Source organism: Apteryx rowi, unplaced genomic scaffold (genome assembly GCF_003343035.1).
Source record: "Apteryx rowi isolate R43461 unplaced genomic scaffold, aptRow1 scaffold_314, whole genome shotgun sequence".
Lineage (NCBI taxonomy): Eukaryota > Metazoa > Chordata > Aves > Apterygiformes > Apterygidae > Apteryx > Apteryx rowi.
This window is the reverse complement of record NW_020449575.1, coordinates 717,464-737,684: the sequence shown is the minus strand read 5'-3', so window position 1 is coordinate 737,684 and position 20,221 is coordinate 717,464.

The following is a 20,221-nucleotide window of genomic DNA, read 5'->3' as shown; positions in this document are numbered from 1 at the left end:
GGACCTGAGACATTCAGTCCATCCTGCACAGTTCTGCCCAAACACAGTCACGGCACTTCCAAATTCATGCTTACACAGACCTACCTCCAGTGTTCCTGCATCTACTGCACAGGTGATGTGTACCATAGATAAACTTCCTAAGGATAATGTGCTCGGGGTATTATAAAGTACTTAAATAAGCATCAAAGATAGATAGTATCTTATTGTACTGATTAGTATTGTGACAGAGATGGCTCAATATGGGATTTTTCACCCTGAGCGATAAAAGGTCCTTGTGCTGCAAAATACCTTATGAGAAGTAGGAGATGCAGCAAAGAAGGCAGACTTCTTGCTGCAATCTTGTTCTTTTTTTCATATATTGAACATGGCATTTTGGGAAAGAGCCTGAAGGTACTTACATTATGTCCTGTTAAACACTAAGTGTAGCCTATGTCCACCTGAGAGTGATGAGCTGTAATAGAAAGACTTCCCTAGAAGTGCTTTTTGTTTTGTGTCTGAGTACATATGTAGGCAGTAGCCTTTGTTACAAAGACAAAAGAGGGATGTATTGTCAACTCTGGCTAAATGGATGAAGTGAAAACCTTTTCCAAACACTAGGTGATTTAAGGGTTTATACAAAATTTCAGTCTGGGATTTAGGGTTATACATCATTATAAAGGCTAACAAAAATGTTATCTAAAACCCAAAATAAGAGAAAGATGGATGATTAAGAGAGAGAATTCCCAATATCCTCAACTCTGATTAGGCTGATGGGATGCGGTGAGAATTACTTTCACAATGAAAGTAACTCAGATCTGTCTCTTCTGAGTAATTCAATATGTTTTCACTTTGCTTTTACAGCTGGCTGTAACTTCTTTTTCTCTATAATTTATTCAAATATCCCAAAGGTCAGATGAGAAGTGAGTTGCAGTTGCTTTCTTGGAACCCATTGGAAGATGTGGTCAGTCAATGTAAAAGAATAAAGCATTGTACCAATAAATATTTTGCATATCAAAGTAATGACTGTAAATTATGTTTTTAACCATTCCTTCCAAAGCTAGAGAATCTGGATCACATCCACATTCATATGTTTTCTGTTACAGATGAACAGATCTGCTTAGTCTTTTCATTCAGTCTTAAAGTCTGCTCTGCTGTGGAATGTTCTCTTTTCCTTCTTTGAAACTTGGGGTACAGTCCCAAGACATGTTAGAAAACCTATAATTTGTGACTGGGCAGTTTCTGAACTCCCAAGCATTCTTCCAAAATTCCAGGTGGTTGGCATCTTTGGTGACAAGGTGACAGACAAGCATGGAATGGAAGTATAGAAAAGGCATTTCCTAATCACTTTAAGACTGCCTGCAATCTTAAATCACTCAAGACTTAGAGATCTTCAAAAGCAGAAGTTCTTAATGTCTAATCTTACCCTTACTGTGATATCAAAAAAACTTGCTTTTCAAGTGGGGTGTATTCTCCAGCAAACTTCTCCTTATATATCAGTGTCTCCATACACAACACAGCATTCAGCTCTTAAGCAAAGTTGGTCCTCTGGGCTTGTACTCATACAGAGAGTGACTTCGGCCTAAATCAGATCCTTCCCAGATCCTTCCTGTACTCCCTATTAGTGCCTGTATAGAAAGAATATTTTTCTACAGGGGTGGGCCAGGAAGTGAGAGGCAGTCAAAAGCTCTTTTCACACCTTCTGAGTGTTGACCTTCAATGAGGTTTCAAGAATCTTTCCTGCACAGAGCAGCTGCCTTAGCTGAATTCAGTATAAAATGTTAATTCAATATAGAGACATGTCATTCTGTCACAGCAGTCAGATCATTGCTAGTGGAAGGAAAAGAATGGGGATTCTGAGCTGTATTCTACTCCACTGCAAGCTGCTTTTCCAGTTGCACCATCCTATTTCTGATATCTCTTATGCTAGCAGAATCAGGGTATTTCAGCTGAAGGCAGTAGTCACTTGATATGAAATCTCTACCAAAGTACTGTTTTCCGTGCATTCTGAAATCTAATTTTACAAATCAATCTCACTATGCGGAAATTCTTGTTTAGTGTCTCTAGGTCTAGCCTGTGAATATCACATATGGCAGAAGCGTTATGTAAGCATAAGCACTCCAGTAGCTTCCTTAATTCTACTTCTTTGTGCTTGCAATTATTTCAAAAACCTATAGCCCAATGGAAGGAACATAATGAGAAAATACATTATCAGCTATACAAATGAGATTCAATACTGAAGCAGTTCCCTGGCACTGGGCAAATAAAATTGTTCTTTCTACATCATTATGTTTCAACAGAATAGAGAATAGAAAAAACTAAAGCAGAACAACCAATTAAAAATTATCCTTCATTTGACCTTTTTCAAGGTGTATTATGATCAAACTGTCATGTGATAGTGATCTTTGATTTTCTTTTCATGATGTTTTACTTGATAGTTGATGAAAAAAATCCATATTTATTGAATATTGCACTGCAGTTGATTCTAATATCAAGCCGCAGCCATCATCTCGAATTTTGTCTCCCTGAGACCAAATGTCCATAGACAATATTTGATGAGTAAAACTCTTCAGATGCAGTTTGATCTTGCAAATCAGGGAAAAGCCCTTGAGTGGTACTGGCTTCAGTAAAAACAGGAATGGACTTTTTTGTCCATTTTAGAACATTTTCCATGTGGGAAATAGATTACTATGGGCTTCCAATCAAGTACTCAAATATTTCTTAGCTTTCCTTATAGCAACAGCAGTTAAGCACCTCACATAACTGACAGAACCGATGAATGAATGCATAAGATGGTCTTATATCACAGGAGTACCCAAATGGTGATTCGTGATCACTGTGTCTCTTTCCAGCAGTCAGGACTGTGTCATTTGATTAGCAATAGGACTGCACTGGCAATGGAAGGAAATAAGGTAGCAGGTGGTGCTGTCGCTGAAATTTCAAGGTTGCTCTGGGACTCCTGTTCATGTTCATGCTGTTCAAACTGATAAGAGCAACCCCCCCTGAAAACTGTTGTCAACACCTGCTTGAGAATTACTCTCCAAGCTCTTCCTTCCCTTGGCTTTCAGACACGTCTTGCAGCTCTTGGTGAGATGAAGATTTTGTCAGATAGTTTAGTAAGGGAAATCTTCAACTCTTGATACAGGCAAAAATAGTGTATCTCCCATACTATGGATGTCAGAACTAGAGGGAAATTAAACGGTTTGCCTAAAATCAAAAAGCCAGCCAGTGGCAAAATCAGGAACCAAAACAAAGTGGGGGATTACCTATTGGGTTAAAGTCTTCTACATCCTCATCATTCACTGTAACTGAGATAGCATCTTTCTTATCCTTTAACTACCTTTCTCTCACAATGCTTGTTCCCAGATTCAGTTCTTGCTCCCAGAGGTCCATCTATTAATTTCCATTAAGAGGGTTATGGGTCCTTAGAAGGTCATGGAGGATGGAGACGACCTGTAAACTTACTTTATCCAGGATAAGATGGCATTCCTCACTATTTACTCAGGCTGTACAAGGGGCTGGGCATTATTTCCACAATGTTCAAACAGGAAAAGCAATGTTCTCTCAAACAAGGGTCATCCTTTATTATCTCTTTTTTTTGTTTGTTTTATTTTGTTTTCCTTTTGTACAAAGATATCTAATGTGTGTTGCTGTTTTATTTTGTGTTTTCTTTTAATTCACAAGCTTAGTAACACTTTACTGGCTCTTTGAATTTTTTCCCCATCAAACACTTCTGTTTGTTATTATTCATGTAATCAATATCTCTTAGCAGGTGTGTCATTAGCTGTCCTCAGGTCTAGGGTGTGTTAAAAGACAGGAGGAATAAACGTAACGCATGGTATTGACTCCATGTACCTTGGCTGTTCTGTGTATAATTATAAAATGATTATCTTAATAATTAATGAGGGCCAGCTGTGTTCCATAATAGCATCAATGAAAATCTTCATTATCAGCGAATCACGTTATCTCCCCACCATAATGTATCCTGCAAATATCAGCTAGTGCTTGGAACAGTAATGGCCAAATCTTCAGTTTCTGTAAAATGGCATAACTTCAATGAGTGAATGCAAAAAAGAAAATATCCAGGAAACAAGACCAATTCTTCTCATCTACAGAAGGGTGAAACAGGTCTATGCTATATGTAGCTGACTTAATGTGCTTGGCCAAACTTTTTCTTTGCTTACACCAGATTATGTTAGGAAAAAATCCATAATGGTGGACGGGTGATAACAAGAATGACAACAGAAGTTTAGTGTAAATGATAGAAAGTGGAATCTGAAGACCAGGAAGACAAAATTATTTGCTTAAGGGGACTCAACAAGCCTGTGACAAAATCAGGAACTGAAACGCCGGGACAGTTCATCATTGAGTGAAAACTGCCATGGTTCCGTTCACAAAGCGATTAGATTCTTGCTTCGCTTCAGGATGCACGGTCATAAGAACCCATCTTGCAAATATCTGTAACAAGCCCAGCGCTTACTCTTCTACATCTGTCAGTGGTATTACTGTGAGCAGCAACTCAAGAATTATTTGCAGAATTATTTGAGAAATTATTTGAAGACATCTAAATACCAATGACTTGTAAAGGAAAAAAAAAGGATAGAAAAGACTTAGAGGAGAGGAAAAAGAGTTTCTTAACAGCAGCATTCATCCTCAGTTGAAATAAACTTTCTTGCTGGTTTCATATTACTTTTATATTCATTTTTAATTTGATCCATACTCTTGCTATTCTTTTCCTATGTTAGAGATCTGATGATAATCCACTTAATATAGGAATATCAAAATTGCCATCATGGATCAAATCAGTGTATCATAGATTCTAATACCTGATCTGACGCTGGATAGTTGCTTCAAAGGATGGTGTACAGATCACAAACAGTGCTTAAAAATGGACTACACAGAAACATAAAACAAGGAAATCCAGAGAGAATAAAGGCCATTAAGCAATACACCACCCAAGTCATTTCTCCATCTCTGAGAAAGTGCTATCACAGAAACATTATTGTTCCCGTTTAGGACTTGCTTATTGCTTGCACTTAGGACTAATTCAGCAAATCACTAACACGCATTAGGTCAATGAGATTTAAATATAAGTTTGACTATTTTCTGATTTAAGTCTTTATGCCCTCTTAAATAATTGTGGAATTCCAATACTTAAGTTCAGAGGAAATCCATCAACATAATGGACAGAAGAACTGGACTGAAAACATAAAAAACATGGTAATCCTGAAACCAACAAAAGAAAAAAAGAAACAGGAAAGAAAAGAAACAAATCTTCTATGGCTAAAGAGCAAGCAGATATCTTAACTCAAGAAATAACCTTCAGAAAATGGAAATGCAGTCCCAGTGAAACCCCCGGAGAGACATCTAAACAATGGCAACCAAATTATGGTATAGAATTTATGAGACAATTTAAAGAGCAAAAGGACTTAAAGAACAAACCAGAAGAGGTAATCTAAATATATATATTTTTAAAGGATAAACCATGAAACTGTGAGAGAGCTAAGGAGCAATTAAGGAGACGAAATATATACAAGAGAGAACCTAAGCGGATACTTGGCACTGGTCTCCTTTTACTGCAAAGGGTTCCAGACTTACTCTTTCAGCTACTAAATAAGAGACACTCTCAGAGACTGGGGTGTCAACAGAAAATGCAGAAGCAAGCTGATAGAATAAGGAGTAGCAAGTCAACATTGGTGTATAAGAGGAACCATAGAGAAACATCCAAAACAGTGGAAAAGATAGTACTGGTTAGCATGTCCTCCATTTTGTCATTAATACAGGGATGTTCAATTAAAACAGTAGGTTAAAAACTCACAATATTAGAAGTATTTTTTTTATCACAGCATCTAGCAAAAATTAGGCATTTTCAGAGATGATGATATTATCACGCATTTGCAACAGCTACTCATGTATTCATAATGATGATCATAATGATCCTTTTCGACATTAAAAAATTATGGAAAATATTAATGATATAAACCTGTGAAAGGATCTGACAGTGGCTATTGTTAGAGACAGGATATTGGACTAAGCAAACCTTTGTTCTGCCTTTTAGGACAATTCTTAAATGTTTAAATTATCACTCATCTTGTGTGTCATGTTGGCATTCTTAATGTCAACTATAAAAAAAATAAAAAATAATTCAGAAATAACAACGTAATGTTGTAAAACCATAAAGAGCAAATAAGATTAGAAAAGCCATTTCCTTTACTGGGATTTGTGAGCTAAAGGTTAACTTCCAATTACAGTTTAAAAGGAAGAACTTTTATTCTGCTTCGGTTGAGGCTTTTAGCAAATCACATTTATATGTGCAGAACATTTGTATATTTCCTAATAACTTTCCATTGCATAAAGGCTGTAAGCATGCCACTAGAACTTGTATAGCCAATTTGGACATAAGATATTCAGCGATAAGATTTGTTAATATTGCATTATCAGATGTTACTGTCTTGCAATTGATTGCAATCATGCTACTGTTCAGTTGCCAAGTAAATCCTATTCACCAAACTTGTGTTGCTAAGTGTAAATAATATTCAGTAGAGAAAGATTAATTCCTGTGTCACATTCATTTAATAGTAAAACAGCAATAATGGTATTGTTTTAAAAATAACATAAAGGAAAAAGATAAATAGTGCAAAACAATAACTGGCGTGTTTAAATAATAGCAGGCCCAGGGGATTAAGTAATACTTTGCATTTTTATAGTGCTTTCAATATAAGGATCTCAAAACACTTCACAAACATTAGCAAAATAAGCCTCCCAACACTCTTTAGGTAGGGAAATATTATTATCCTCATTTTACAGATGAATAAGCTTCTTTATGAGGAAGATAAAGCCAAGTGAGGTTCCCAAAGCCACAAACCATGTTAGTAGCAGAATTACTAAATAGGCTCTTTGCTTAGATTACACAGAGACAGAGACCTTGACAGATAGAACAGAATCTATATATCCCCTTGAAAGCCAGGTCATGTGTTACGTATTCATGGTCTTAATGAAAATTACTAACATGAAAAAGCTAAATTTTCATTTCTGAGGCCAAAATGAAACTGTAGTGGGAATCTTCCATCAAAATGTCTGCAGAACAGCTGCCTGCAGAGTCTCAAGGCAAAGCTCTGCTCGTTGTGTGCTTCATAGCATACATATCCCGAAGGTCCTTGCTTGAATTCACTAAAGGCTGGTCCCACACTGCCCACCCTGCCTTAATCTGCCTCGCAAGCACCCAAATCCCTTATCTGCCAGCCTTCAGAATTTTTTCCTCTTTTCAATTGATAAGAAGCATCTTTTGGCTATCAACAAGAGAGTGAGTTTATGTAGGGTGGGAAGGAGATATATTTTTTGTCCTGTCCGCACCCATCTGTTAACTGATAAGGTTATTGCAGGAATGTATTTTACAGATTTAAGTACAATATGAATCACTACAAAATTTGCATAGTGCCTGAGCTAGGAGCTAAGCAGACAACCCATATCAGAAAGCAGGAGCCCATCTCTAGTATAGCAGGTAAACAGGTAAATCTACAGCTATCTTGGATTTACATAGTTATAACTAAACACAGACCATGACTAATAGCATAAATAATGGAAGAAATTTGTTAAGAATGCACTGAAAACCAAAGATCCAGATCTAGGTTTTTTTCTTTCTTTCTTTCTTTCTTTTTTTTTTTTTTGCAGGTTGGTGAAGCAAGAAGGGACAGCGGCGGTTAGGGACAGAGAACTTGGAGTGACTAAGAAATAGCCCCCTTCCCTCCTACTTTTTTTCTGATTGCTACTGATAACTGTTGTCACTGCTGCTCAGTCACTGCCAGGACAGCAGGAGTTACAGCAATGCCATTAGAAGTAAGGGGATGTACACATATATGTGTATATGCATGTATATATTTGGGAGACCCCAGCTTTCGAGGTGGGGCTACAGCAGCTTTCATTCACTTATCTGGTAGCATATTTCTGTTCACCTTTTACAGTGGGCTTGTATCTCCCTTTCATCCATAGCTGCAGGGGAACTCCTTAATGCTCCGATTCCTGAGAAAAGAAGTCATCTCAGCTATTCACACGAAGAACTGGATTTTTGCAATACTTTTAAATAAATCTAACTAACCTGTTTAAAAAAACCCAAAAAACAAAAAACGAAAGAACAGATTGTTTTCCAGCTGGATCCATACTTGCTGTATAGGCTTCAGTAGCTGACTGGCCAGGAGCAGAGCTGGGGGCAGGAACACCCCTTCACAAAGCAGTCCACAATTATTTCAGCTTAAAGTGATTGCAAAGCTATAGTCTCCATCTTTTCAGGGCAGTAAGCCTTTTTCTCAAAATCACTCATTGGCAATTTTTGATTTTTAGGAAAATGCCCTATTTTGAGCCATTTTCAATATGGGCATACCTATATACCTCTGTAAAAGTACTTCACTGGACTAACTTCAAAACTCATTCAAAAGGTTTTTCCTTCCTCTGAATGAAATGAGAGACAAAGCCAATAATAAGTTTCTCATGACATAATGTTTTCATTAAGTAGCACAAATGTCAAACACTTGGTTCACCGCTATTTTTGATTCAAGTAGAAATGTACTTATCCTGAAAGCAACAAAAGCCAATCTTTAAAAAATGGTGTGACACGATATATCTATTGATATTTTATTATTTTTACAGAAGGACACTTATCTGAAAATTGTTAAAAAGTGTGTCATACTCCCATGCTGTAGAACATCAGGCTGGGAAGAGCTTTCTAAATCACATAGAAATATTGTTTTGAATAATCTAACACCTTATAACTAAGTCACTACTTTCAGTATGAAAGCCAAAGAACTGCAATTTACCACAGAAATGAAGGAGTGGTAGCATCATTAGTGACCTATGTTCCTGTAATAACAAGGAATTATGGCATGAAATTTTGTATATGAACCTAAAAGAATATATGTATGTTCCTTGAAAGTCTAAAAACTCCAAATCACATTAAAGGAAGGAAAATGAGGAACCCTAAGTTGAATGCTGAATAAAATGATTTAAGGAAAATTTTCCTGTAGCATCTACTGGTGCTCATTCAAACATGAAATGCAAATGTTTTCTTTTTTCTAGGCATAAATTTTGGTTCTGTTCATTGATATCCACTAGAAGATTTCAGCAGGTGTAAGAGACTCAATTATCTAATCTTACATGTTGTAAAGTTTCTCAAAAATCAGGGATAGAAAATATTTTTGAGGTCACCAGGGAACTAGCCTAAGAATCTCTCCAACGTTCAAGGTACAATCTGTGGTCCCGGGGAACTGTCAGGTCCATTGCATGTTCTCGTGACAGATTTGGCAGGAAAGTACCAGGACTAAAGGAGGCTTCTAAATGGAGGGATGGCAGCTGGATCCAGCTTTTCAGAGGAAATTATGATTCCTGGAGCTCCACGCCAAGCTTACCTCTGCCCTGAGGGTGTCACATCAGCTCAGCACACATTTCCTTGCTGATGATGGTGGGAGTCTGGCTCACAGCTGGAACTGGAGTGCAATAAAATAAACAAAAAAATGGGAACTGTTGTTCTAGAGGTTTATCCTGATTCTATTGAATTTAGTGAAAAGAGGACCAAATAACCTGCTGTAAAAACTACAGTTGGATACTAGTAGTGGCAATGAAAGAAGGGGAAAGAAGAAAGGTGAAAGCGGTGAGAAAGGAAAACATTTAGACCAGTAACAGTGGTTCAGGCATCGTAAATTCCAGAACCAAGCATGGTTCTGTGTTTCCTATTAACATTATAATATATAAATATATATACTTCCCTCTTTACATATATACATGTATATATGAAAAGATAAGTATGTGTATATATATGTGTGTGTGTGTGTGTGTAAATGTGTGTTTATATACATATCATACCACTAACTTTCAGTGTCCTTTTAGAGTCAAGAGCATATTAAATCTGCCAGATTAGGAGAGCACCTTCACTGACTAAAAGGAATTGGATTTCAGCTGATGCCCCTGGAAAAGTAGCTTCAAGAAATCAACAAAGTTGGCTTTTTCCTTTTGCTAGCTAATCTGCTAGTGCTTTAGGTGTATGTATGGAGTATATGGCTTATTTTCAAGACAGAAAATATTTGCCTAACTTGTTTTGGAAGAATATCTGTCTTAAAATGCCTGGCTCTAATAAAGATGGGGAAAAGGATGCAGGACCATCTGCTTACATGTTGTTTCTGCTTATTTTGCACCTGCAAAAAAGAACTCAATTCCCACGCATGCGCCCCCCCAAACAACCCATAAACAAACAACAGTTAGGTTTACATGGGAAGACTAGAAATGACATAGAGTTTCTCTATATCCTTAGGAGACTAACAAACATAAGCCCAACAGCCAATGAATTGTAAAGATTTCAGATACTGGAGGAATCTGCTAGCTGTGTGTAGACCACATTAACGTTAAGCAGGTATCAAGTTAATAATCAGAAATCATCACTATGTAACAAATTTGGAAGATTTACCTTAGAGATTTTTTGGTTTCATCACTTTTCTGAAAAAAAAGAGGCATTTATTTACACTTGCCCAGTGCAAATAGGTGAAGCTTAACTGACTCAGGCAGGGCTTTTCCATTTACAACAGCTAAGCTTCTGATCCAGTTTTACACAGTCAGAACTGCAGCTAAGTCCTGAATAGCACACATTTCACCTGTAGTCTGCTCAGTCGTTTTAGCATTCTCCGAATCAAACACTGGGGAAAAGGGCAGTATTTATGAGCCAGTTGAATTATAGTGAGAGGTTGATACCGTTATAGGTGATCTGAGTCTTCAGTAAAGCTAGCAAAACCTGCTAAGATTCATTTATGAATGGCCATTTGTCTCTTTTGTGTATGAAAGAGAAACATTCGCAGAATGTTGATGCTGTGTTTGTATGGCCGCAAGGGCAAGGAGACGTACAGCTTTTAGTCCTTGTCCTGACTGTAGGATCTGTTAAATGACATTGATTATCATAGATTTGGGCCTTTTTAATGGCTCAGTATTTCATATGATCAAATTTGGAAAGCGCTCTAGTCATTTTTTTGTGTTGACCTACGTCTCACACTGCGTCTGCATACAGTCATTCTGCTGGAACATTTGGTTAGTTTATATTAGAGCAACATTAATCTGACTGGAGCAAGCACAGCTACCCCATCTTAGAAGTAACTGAGACTGGCAAAATTTCAGAGCTTGTCTTCATTGCTAAGAGGGTATGGGGTTATCACCTGTAGGCAATTAATATATTCAAGCTATTTGGAGGGAAAAAAAATACACTGAAGAGAGGACATGTTAATATTATGGTGTAGTAAACTGCATAGGATCAAGACATATGGTGACTGACCTTATATATTTTAACATTGCAGTAAAACTACGTTACGCTGCCTTGTGTTTGATGTAGCACCTCTTGGCAGCATAACTGAGGCCTTGGAGGAAAAAAAAACCTCACACAAAAAAGCTCTATACATAGACTGCTAGTAAATTAATTAGAATATTAAGCAATGATGGAATTTAGTAACCTAAATAAGAAATATTCCAGCCCCACTCAAGTGTCTGATGTGTAGATCCATCTTTAATGCTGTTTCATTGCTTCAGCCTCCAAGAAAAACAGGATGCAATATGCCTTCTGTCTATGATAAAGTTTCCTAATACAGTACAGTAATGCAATTTATTTTCATACAGCATCCTGCATATAAAATATTACATAACCCTTTATGAGAAGATAATGCATTACAGACTCAGGCACATTATTGTCTTGCAGGAAGAAACTGAAGGATAATGTTGTGGGAAGGAATGGAGGAAATAGGAGCTGAGGTATAAAAGTAGTTAAAAAAGAAAGTAGTAAAAATTTAAGTATTCTTCTTATGTCCTTATTATCTGAATGACTCTAGGTATAACAGAGGGCAGGTCACAGTCATTCCAGACACAGTGTAACATATGGTGTTACATACATGTAGTAAGGGATGGTTCTTATCCCATGGGTTTATACTCTACAGGATAAGCAGGATGACAAGGTGAGTCACAGAAATATCATATGAATTCCCCAAGATCAAAGGGGGAGCTAGTGGTGAAAGTGAGGAATGAACATGGATGTCAATAGTCCCAGACAGTGTGTTGTCCAAAAAATGCCTTCCATGATAGATGGCCCATAACTTCAGGCCCAAACGTTTTATGAGATCTGGGGAGACTCACTCTAGATTCAAATTATTGCAGCTTGGAGCCATCTCTAAGTACTACAATATGAAGGGCTAATGTAAATGGAAAACAACAACAAAAAAAGACCTTTGTGCAAACTCTGGGATAAAATAGAAAGATTTCATATTTGAAAAGGAAAACTACTTGTGGGAGAATTTGTTTATTATTTGGGCTACTCAAGTTGGAGTCATTCTGGACTCCTTTGTGGGAAATACAAGTGAGCTAAAGATGAGCCTGTGACTGACTAATTTGAGAGCAGACAGGTAGACTGGGGAGCAGAGTGTGAAGGGAAACAAGTCTTTGGGGGATTTTAAGGAAAGGAGAGAAAATATGTACTTGATCCAAATGAAGTAAAAAGATATTTAGTATTGGCACTTGTTATCAAAGCTGTTGCAATTTATATTTATAAAACAGAGTTATAAAACCTCAAAAACACACTATTTCAGTTTAAGAGACAACAAAGAAACCCCCCCCCCCCTCACTCTCTACTACAAAACAAACACACAAGCTTTTGCAAAACTTGTCCAGAGAGCTCCGTATTACCCTGGAAATGAAGAAATAATTTCTAGAGAAAAGGAGTTCCCAGGGTGTTTGAACATTGAGAATGTTGTTCTTCTCCCCATTCATAATTCAGCCTTCAGAGAAAAACAGTTATGGATATGAAGGCTGAGGACAATACAGGTTTGGGTGCAACTACAGTGTGATTGTCTTCATTATTGTTTGGATACATACACCACTGAACATATGTATTGTGGTAGGGGAAAGAGGAGGTTCGTAGACACACTCTTCTCCTCTTGTAAATCCACCTTTTCAAAGTGATCTCTCTTCAAAGAGCTCAAGTTGTGGAAACTGAGACAAATAGAGCTGGATTTCTGCCACCGGCTTCTTGTGTCACCTGGGATAGTAATTCTAGACATACCCAAGTGGATAGAGGCCGACAGATACGAGTTCCTCTGCCGTGGTCTGAGCCGGCTGAAAGCGAGCCAGCTCCCATCTGGGAGCCATATGCCCAAGTGTCCCCATGTTGACAGGCATCCTCTGCTTCTGGAGTCTTCAGCTATTTCTGTCTGTCTCTCACTCCTGCACTGAAAGTCACTGCCCCAGTAGTAAGTCTGATAGGCACGAATGTGTTTCAGCCACTCCAGTTCACATTTCCATATCTTAGAACATACCTGCTTTCAGTGAGGTTGAAACTAAGGTGCTGAACTGTGAAATGGAGCAGCTGATGCATGAGCACATCTGCTGAACCAGATGCAGGGGCAGTAATCTCTGATAGAAGTGTAAAGCAGACAGCTGGTGGCAGTAAAGTTTGAAGAGGCCACAACTAGATTCACCCAAGAAAAGACTGTCAAAATCCTAATTAGTTCACTCACAATGAGCTAATGCGGCAATAAGACTTCTGGATCACAGCTGATTCTGGCTGCACCCATCTGTGTAAACATGCTATAAATCTCTTTTTGATTCTTCTCCCATCTGTGAAATGGGAGCATATTACATTTTTTGGAATATTTTCTCTCTCTATGATTTTAGCTCTTCAGGACTGGGCTCTCACTTATTGTAGCCTTGCTCATTACTATAACAGTGGGAAAGACACTTAATAACTGTCATAACTGGGCATTCTTGTTGAATTCAAAGGCAAAACTGACATTGACTTTAATAGGAATCAGAAAGGACATTTAGAAAACCATGAATTACTCAGTGCTTTAGAAGTATGTGAATTGTTAATATGATAATGATTCAAAGGGTTGTAAGATTGGGACAGTTTTCAAAGGTGCAGATTTACCCAAGCCTAATCTCTGGATGTTTAGAGATGTCTTATGTGCTTATGAAAATCCAAGCAGTTCTCGTATTCTTAGGACAGAATTCTGTGTAGTGTAGTCACTTTTAAGAAATCACAGCTTGTGGAGTCTTACGAACATTAACCCTCAAGCCTGCTTCCATGATCCTTCCCATTTTTTTTTCTCCTCTCTCTCTTCAGAAGTCAAAGATAAGTAGTCAAAAAGGGTAAAAGCATGGACTGAAAGCTGAAAATAAATGTCAGAGTTGTACTGAACTTCTGTATGGCCGATACTGTTTGGGGGAGGGTTAGGGTAAGGTTTGGGGGTATGGAAAAGAGACATCATAGAACTGCAGTTGGAGACGGGACTGGAAGGGAGTTGACAAAGGAAAGGGTGGGGAGAAAAGGGGATATGGCTACGAGAAATTTTGGAGTGAGCACTGGCTGCAGGGAGGCCTGGGCTGAATCTTGGAATACTGATAGGGATTACTGTTAGGTTTAGTCTTAGATTTATCATTTAGAGAAAGATTGAGCCTTGGTAATCCCTTGGAGTAGGGGTGAAAAGGGGCTGAAAAAGAGAAATAGTAGGGCAACAGGAGAATGTGGCTGCAAGAACTTTTTGGTCTCGGCAGTAGTTTCTTGGTCTTTTCTGAAGCTCAGACTAAGGTTAGATTTACTTTAAAGGGCTAGGGTTGAGAGAAAAGCCTAGAGCTCCGCTTGGAGGGGGGTGCAAAGGGCCTGCCAAGGAAAGTGTAGGCTGCAAAGAGAACTTGGCTGTAAGATCTTTTTAGTGAGGGCAATGACTACATGGCCTTGTCCAAGACTCAGTCAGCATTTATGTTTATTTTTAGGATTAGGATTAGAGACAGCCTAGAGCTCCAGTTGGAGTGCGGCTGGAAAGTGGCTTCCAAAGGAAAGGGTAAGGGGTCAAGAGAACTTGGCTGCAAGATCTTCTAATGTGGCCAGTGGCTTAGGGGCCTGGTATAAGGCTCAGCTTATGAGTTAGGGTTAGGGTTGAGAAAAAGAGAGAGCCTAGAGCTCTAGTTGTGGGGGAGTTAACAAGGGGCTGTCAAAGGAAAGAGTGGGTTGCAAACAAAACTTGATTGCAAGAACTTTTTGGTCTTGGTGCTGGCTTGGGAGGCCTTGTGTTAGGCTCAGCCTCCAGTTAGGGTTACGGTTAGGGTTAGAATTAGGGGTAAGAGAAAGAGAGAGCACAAAGCTCCGGTTGGAAGAGTTAGAAGAGGACTGCCAAGGGAATGGTAACAATGGTACAGCAAGGAGAACTTGGCTGCAAAACTTCTTGGTGTGGGCACTGACTGGAGTCCCCTGTCCTACACTCAGCCCCTGGTTATGGTGAGGGTTACGGTTAGAGTTGAGAGAAAGAGAAAGCCTAGAGCTGCAGTGGGAGTGGGACAAGAAAGGGTCTGCCAAAGGGAACAGTGGGATGCAGGAGAGCTTGGCTGTGAGATCTTTAAGTTCCTGTCATTGGCCTGGGGCCCACATCCAAGAATTCAGCCTCTGGTTAGAGTTAGAGAAAGATATCTTCTGTACTGTGAAGAAGCAAGAATAATTGCTTCACAGAAATTAACTTTTTCTTCTAAATTTTAGGACAATAGTTATATTGATATAATATTTTAATGGATCAAATAGTATATTAAAAAATAAAGAAAATGTGCATTTGTTATTAGCATCATTATATCTTCTAGGCCATAGAATGCTATTCTCTTGTCTACAAGTCCAAGTCAGTTACAATATATTTTGCAGAGGACTGACCTTAGAAGAAACACCTAAGATTTATTTTTCTCTCTTTTTCTGCAATTGTTACTATTCTAAAGCAGAATGAGGAAAAATCTTTTATTGCTCCTTATGTCAATTAGGTAGGAAACAAAGAGTTCTGGACAATATTTTATGAATTTATTTCCCCTGAAGTAAAGAAAAAGACTAATCCCTGGCATGATTCAGCAAAGAGAAAAGCCCCGGAATCCACTGTCATTTATGGATTAGTTAAAAGTGAATTTTATGTGCTTGTTAAAGATCTATTTAGAGATGAGTGATAGGAAATCTAAAAATAATCCACTTCACTCTAATACAGATTAATCAAAGAAGTCTAGGCTTGCTTACATTCATCACTCTGCCTGACTTTTTTGCCCTAATCTGAGGATCTAAAGTCACACTCTTAACACCCTGTGAGGTAGGTCAGTGTTTCATTCCTTTTATAAAAGAAAGCAGAGGTTAAGAGGAAGCCAAGATACTTGCGGTTAAAAGGCTTCAAAGCACATGCTTCTAATCAAGTTTCTAATTCCAAACCTTTCTTAGATGTGGGCTGGGACTTTAAACTACTCATTTCACTGCAGTTCACCTTCTGCAACATTAGACAGCAACCTTAATAGCAGCCTCATTGCAGTATTATGAGACAACATTAAACAATAGGTAGTACCAGGATGGTGAGTACTCAGTGTGCATATGGAACAAGTCATTGATGGAAACAGAGGTGGACTAACCTCTTCCTCTATTGTTATTGGTGAGCAATTTTCACAAAATGGGTTTAGATTCCAACACGGCTGGAAGCAATAGTGGTGTTTCTGACTGAAGAGGTGGTCTGGCTTGAAATGAAGCTTTCTAGGTCGGCAGGATGTTCTGCCTGAAAATAGCATCTGCTACTGATTTCACCAGCTACATCTGTATCCTCTTCTGAATCCAGTCTTGAGTTCATGCTCCTGTTCAGCTCATTTCAGGACATGTGGGGCCAAACACCTGCAGTGCGAGGACTGGTACACTACTATGTGCCCAAGGTCTCTTTGTTGCACAGTCCTGTGGTTGACATTGGGCTGGCAAGTTATCTTCCTGTGGGAGGGGGTCCTTATGTGCCACAGAAGCCAATGAGATGTACAGGCAGTTTGAGCCTGGATCATCTCAAAAGGTCATACTAAAAAAGGCGCAAGGTAGCTGGCAGCATGAACGCGCAAAGCTAGGTCAGGAGACGTTACATGATCTAGTCACTGAAAGGAAAATCAGAGAGCTTGTTCTGCATCTTTTTTTGCCAAAAAAATATTGACAATTTTCAATTGCAATAAGATAGATAGATATTCAGTGCTGCCTGCAACCTGCAAGGCACATATCAACCACAGCTTCCTTAGTGCTCCTTGACCCTTTTGGCCTAGGACTTAATCTGTTTAGTTTTCCTACGATTGTTCCTTCCTGGGGCAATGTGCAGTCCACTCCACTCCTCCTCCTGGGTAAAGGTTTTCTTCACTAAATACTGTTATTTTTCAGGATATTGGGCCATCTGCATGAATACATAATGTTTCTGCAACATCAGTGATGACAGTAACTTCAGCTGTCCTAGCAGTCCCCAGTCCTATTTATTCCAGGATGTTGTAGCAATTATGAGCAGACCACACAAGCACTGATGAGGAACCTTTTTTACTAAGTACAGTACAGCATGAAAACTGATCATCCAATCAGTTCTGATCAGATAATTAATTTTGTGTTATAATGCCTGCATCCTGTGGCAAAATTTAGGTTTGCATGATTCTTATTTGGTTCTAGTCATTGTTTATTCTGTCATATTTATTTATTTTTGTATCATTTATACATTATTTTACTTGTATAGCCAGCTGTTTCACAGTCAAGGACCTCATCACAATGAGATATAAATCCGTGCTGCTGGCCCCTGGGAAAGCTGGTAAATTAAACTACATGTGCATAGACTCCAAAATCCTGAAATCTATTATATCTACCTTTCGCTCTGATAAATGACAATGACTTTTACTTGCTGAATACTTACTTATCAAGGGCCACTGTTTATGAATACCTCCCTGTATAACTATTAACATAACAATCCTATAAGAAAAATATGTGAAGGGTCATCTTCAAATTGTCAAAAGTCAGGCTGCTCAGTGCAAATGTCCATTCTATTTGGAGACTTATACAGCCTCATCACCATAGTATCTGGAAGGTGCACGCAAGTGTGACATGATTAGCATCTGTCATGTGTAGGTCTTTCTATTTCTTCTGCACCCCCTGGGGAAAACTGCAAGGATTTTTAAAAATATACGAGACATACGCTGTGCTGTGTGTTTATATTAGCAAAGGCAAGGTCAAAGATATGTACTTTACTTTCTATATTCATGTTTTTCAAAATGAAGTGAATGAAAGATGGGAGTAATGTTATCTGTCCCAGATATATATGCTTGGATACTTTGACATATTTCTTTAATTGTTCCTATTAAGGATGCGAGCAGGGACTGAACAGGAAGTGTTTCAAATGTCTTTTATTTCTCAGCATGGAGAATATAGCCCTCCTCTTCCCCATTTCATCTCCTTTTCATGGTACTTAAAAGAATAGTAAAGATTTCTGAGGAAAGAAACAAATGTTTCCAGAGTCTATGGGTCATTGGTATAATAATAAATGTAATGGTTCCCACATRGCCATTATAGGCTGCTGTGTCAATGCATATTATTAGGCACCTTGTGTCTGTGAGTTATTGACATGATAGATTGCAACAGCTCTTTTGAACATTTTCTCACATAAAGCAAAACCAGCAGAATTGCCTCAGGTCTCCTTTAGAGGAGGCACTAAACTTAGGACTCTCGTGTCCCTTTCAGTTTTGTGTGAAATTAAAGATTTGATGACACTTGTTAAATATACTGGAGGATGACCCTGTCACCCTGGAGAGCATTTCTCCCTTCTCCGTTTCTCTCCTTGCCCCTACAGAAAGGAACCAAACCTTTGCTATTGGAGCAAGCTTGTCCTTGGCTCTGTTTCCATGGATACTACCTTGACTGAAGGAGGCATGTGGGGAGGCCAGGATTTAAGGAAGTAAATATGCTCCCACTTTCATTCATTGTCTGCTGAAGTGTTGCCTGCTGGCTAGAAGGAGACCCCCAACCTCACAGAGCAAAAGCAGCTGCAAGATATCCTCCCTCTGTTTTCTCAACTCACCAGTTGCAGGAACACCTGGGCCTTTACTAAGAGCTTTACTTTTCAATCTTTCTATTCCTAGTTTAATCAAAAATGTTATTCTTTTTCAGGCAGGGGATATTTATTTTTGATCCACACTATTATTTGTAAGGGAAACAAAATTGCACTAGGGAAAAAACAATAGCTGCAGAAAATCGCAGTGAAGATCTCCACAGGACAAGTACTGTATATCCGAGGGCTCTGTAGTCCTGGGAGTCTGTAAGAGCTTTACCAGGATAATGACAACGCAGGGGCTTCTGCCATGTCATTGTTTAAACTAGCATCATGAAGTCACCTATAGTCTGCCGTTAAAACCTGGGAAGTCGCTAGCTCTGCCAGCTGGTGACTAAAATGCTTTAACTGCCATCGTGACCTAATGACATCCCCCACAGGTCAGCGCAGAGGGCATGAGTTAGCACCATTATCCTTCTGCTCTGACTGCAGCTACACCCATAATCCTGCTGAGGAAATCTCCAGTGAGGAAAAGAGTCACAGAGAATTAATAGACCTTGGGCTGTGCTCTAGTCTAGCCAGACTGGAATTTAATATAAGTCTCTTTGGTCCTTCTCATTCAGCTCTGCCTATAGCCTGTTTTTCATTACAGTGTGGCTTTTCCATATTAGAGGTAGTGGTGCTGCTACAAAGATTACTGAGCCCCTTGCTCCACACACCTCGGAGGGAATTTGGAGATCTGTGCATGAAGGGTGCGTGATATATTTAATGCAATTTCATCAACTATTAAGAAGTGCCTGGATAGTGCTTTAGTGACCAGCTTTAATTAATTTTTCGGACAGCCTGAGGAACTGGGGAAAAACATCTCTAAGGGGTAGTATCTGTTGCACATTTCAATTGCTTGAAGAATTCTGCATTGGTTTTTTTCTGAATGCCACAAGAGTACAAAGTATCTGTCTCCCTCTCTCCTCATGCCGCTGCTAATGCTTGTTGGCCTTTTGTTGTGAATTCTCCTTGTGTCACTTGTTTTCTGAGAAAGTTAGGCCAAACCTGAATGCTATTCAAAATGATTATGTCACTGATTTATATAAGACATATTTTCCTTATTATCTACTTTTTCCTTCTTCAGTCAGCCTAACACTGTATTTTCCTGTTTCCACTATGAAATGAGCAGACACCTTCACTGAACTGTGCAAAGAGACTCAAATCTTTTTCTTGAAAGTGCATGACTAATTCAGAGCCAATCACTATGTTCAAGTCACTAAAAAGACGTCTCTCATGGCGCATTGCTGTTTACCTTGCCCTCGTCTAGATTTTGATTTTTCACTAACAGAAATGGAAAGCTGGGCTTCAGAAGAGAATCTGGGGAAATAAGTATGGTAAGCTGCAAGCAGTTACAT